The sequence below is a fragment of the Phycodurus eques genome, chromosome 7 (genome assembly GCF_024500275.1).
Source record: "Phycodurus eques isolate BA_2022a chromosome 7, UOR_Pequ_1.1, whole genome shotgun sequence".
In the NCBI taxonomy this organism is placed as follows: domain Eukaryota; kingdom Metazoa; phylum Chordata; class Actinopteri; order Syngnathiformes; family Syngnathidae; genus Phycodurus; species Phycodurus eques.
This window is the reverse complement of record NC_084531.1, coordinates 31,259,257-31,262,638: the sequence shown is the minus strand read 5'-3', so window position 1 is coordinate 31,262,638 and position 3,382 is coordinate 31,259,257.

Below are 3,382 nucleotides of genomic sequence, written 5' to 3'. Positions count from 1 at the left end.
GGTTACCGTTTTGTCCCCACACAGTATGCTATCAATACACAAATGTCTGCAGGTCATGGTAACCGCTTGCGGTCACTTCCTGTTGCTGTTCCTCCCCGTCGTCACGGCGATGACAGCGCCCATCCCTGACCCAATCTCTCCAGACGACTGGGAGGCGCTCTTCTCCCTCCCCCGGACTCGCCCGATGGCCCCGGACGTACTTTTCTACTTTTCTGGGAACGCGCCGTTTCCCACGGGCGGCGAAGTGGACGCTGACCCGGGCGGGACCCAGCGGGACCCACCCCACCCTGTAGCGCATGCCCTGGTTTTGTCACTGCACCGACCGCGGGGGGATCCCACGGAGCCAACTGGGACCGCGGAGACCGTCGCCCTCCGCCCTACCGGCGTCAAATATTTATCAATCAGTCGACGTAAAGTGCTGATCCCAGGTCGGCAGGTAGTCCGGGTAATCCGGGTTTTGTCGGCGGACCAGGAATCAAAGGTAACTCAGTTAGTGGACTTGAGTACATTTTTTTTTTTTTTTTTTTTAGGTGTCAAAAAGGGAACCGGGAGTCACTTTAACCAAGTACTTATTTACTGTACTGAAGTTGAATTTTCAGGTATGAGAGATGGAGCAATAGACATTTCGTGTAGTTCAATATGTGTATCATCAGCTTTAGAGTTGAAAACAAGACAAACATTTCAATGTATTTTTGTACGTCTTTTGCAAGTCAGTAGGCAAAGCGATGGAACATGCTCTGAAAGCCTGAAACGGCGGTTTAGAAAAACAAAAAAGGGCCATATTACATAGTAAAAATTCATTTTTACTTTTGTTCTTCAGTACATTTGAGTCTTTTCTTTTTGACTCAAGTACATGTATTTGTAACTGTACTCGAGTACCTTTTGCCCCCTGACTTTGTCGCCATGTCGGACGTGCAGGACAGAAAGCAGACGAGAGAACTAAAGGCCGGCAGGGACCTCGGGGTTTTGCCGGACTCAAAGGTTAGAGGCTGCGGCGGTGGGGGGACAATTTTCACTTTAATCCCGTCTTGCAGTTCCTGACCGGCTTTCAGGATCGCGCAGGTGAGGGAGGGGAGCGAGGTTTTGAAGGTCTCCCTGGTGAGCCGGGAGACCTTCAGACAGAGACCTGTCCGGACAGACGTCGGCGTCTGTCCGGAACTCTGCGACGGCGTCCGAGGCGCCCCGGGGACCGAGAGGTCTACCGGGAACAGCGGGGTCTTAAGGGGGTCGCCCCGGCCTCCCCGGCAGCGTCGGTGCCGAAGGACAAGAGTGCAACCGGGGACCAAGGGGGGGGAGAGGTGTTCGAGGCGATAAGGGGGTCTTTCCGGGTCCAGTCCGCCTTTGCCGCCCAGCTGGCGTCCAGTTACCCTCCGCCGCGGTCCAGGGCAGCGACCACCCCGCGTCCGGCATGCGCACGGCGCCCATCGACGGTACCTACGTCTTCAGCTACCGCTTGACCGTACACCGGCGCGTGCTCAAAGTCAGACTCTTTCGGAATTCCATTCCGATTGTCAAGACCGCAGACCCAGACGTGTTGGAGACCACCTCTCATTCTGTCGTCCTACACCGGGGGGACCGGGTCAAGGACGACCTGACCAACGGAATGTTACCCGCAGCGCAGGGGGCCGGTTCTTTCTTGGGTTCCCTGCTTTATCCGGACACCTGCGACCTGGCTTTCCTTAGAAGCCCGCTACCAGATCTGATCCTACCCGAGACCGGGTTCGGCACAATTGAATCCAGTCCGACACAGCTACGAGCGTCTCCAATCGAATAACAAAAACCCTTTCCCTGGTAGCGGGAAACTGGACCGCATCACACGGCTGCCAAAATCTCGACACCGGCTGTCTGCGGGTCAAACCGTAGAACCTTTTGGTTCCCGGTGAAACTTCCAGACGCACACAAAGTGAAGGTGAAGCTGCTGCTTTTTCAGAAATCATTTTGTGATTTTACATCTCTGGCGTCAGACGGAAAGCTCTTATGTCCAAAACTGGTCAAGTTTTGACATTTGTGTGGCCAATTACAAGAGTGGAAAACGGCTCTCGGTCTTTGACCATGCGTTTATTTTTTGCTTTCTCGAAAAGCGATGCGAGGATTCTGCCCCACGCCAGCAAAACGTGTTTTCTCTTTTCGTTGATGCTACTTTTTGAATTGTCGTCTGTTTGATTGGTGAAACTTTGTTTGAAAAGAGATCGCGGTGTCTCCGAGGGAGCGAGCGCCCTGGGCGAATGAAGGCGACGAAATCACTTTTCTGTCAGGGTTTCTCTTGAATTTGATCTGTTTAGTAATTTTGCAATGTGCGAACGTATAAAAAAACAAACCTTGCCGCTGAACGAGGCTAGCGGCTTTTGATCTAGCAAATGTTTGTCAAGAAAGAACAAGCGGACTTGTACAGTCAAGGTCTGTCACCAAATCGCGTTTCCCAAGCCAAGGCAGCCGTTTTATATGCGAAAACTTTCACGGCGCGCCGCGTCATCAAAAACGCCTGGAAAAGTAGGAATACCGAACTAATAATAACGACCACGTCTCCGTTTGCTCCCAAACGGACAGTGTAAAATGGGGGCGTGTTTAATTGAACACAAAGGCGGTCTAGTCGTTCTCACATTAGGACCGAGAGGAGCCGTGAAAGACGAGTCGGGTTAGGGGGCGACACGCGGGCAAGGAACCGAGGTCAACCCTAACCCGGAAAGGTCACTCCGCCCCGACGTGCAACTGAGCAGAAACACGTTTCCTCAGTCAATGTTCCCTCAAAAGATTCCAAGAACTGGAGGGGGTTCCCAAAAATGCTGCCATCTACAAAAGTAATACAATAAATCAAATCCAAAAATCGGATGGGCACCTGCCGCCGTCCGTCTGCGTCTTACTTCGGGCCATCAATTCCTCCGCGACGGCACAACTTGGCAACAAGCTTCTTGTGCCTTCCGTCATCTCGCGGACGATCATTTTATCGTTGGACCGGTCGGTCCCCACGCTGTACGTCGCTGGCGTCGAAAGAAAGTTGGAATCATTTGGAGGCCGAAGAAGCGGGACGGCAACATCACTGTTAGATATATCTTAGTAGTTATCATTTATTTGCTTAGCTTGCATTAGTATTTTGCATTAGTAGCCTGCATTAGAATTATGGACAATATTTAGATAGAAAGATGTCTCGCCTTCAAGAAGATGACTCAGCAACATTTGATGGAAGGGCGCCTTGACCAAGGACGTGATCGGATGTGGTCGGGGACGGGACAGGTGTCGTCTGGTCCTATGTTTTGTGTTGTGTCTTAATGCTTAGAATATTATGTCTTGTAGAACTCTCCTATTTTCAAATAAATGTAGGAGCGACGGGGGAGATTGTTTAGAGCGTGTTGAGAGGCTGTAACCTGAACAATCTCCCATGCGC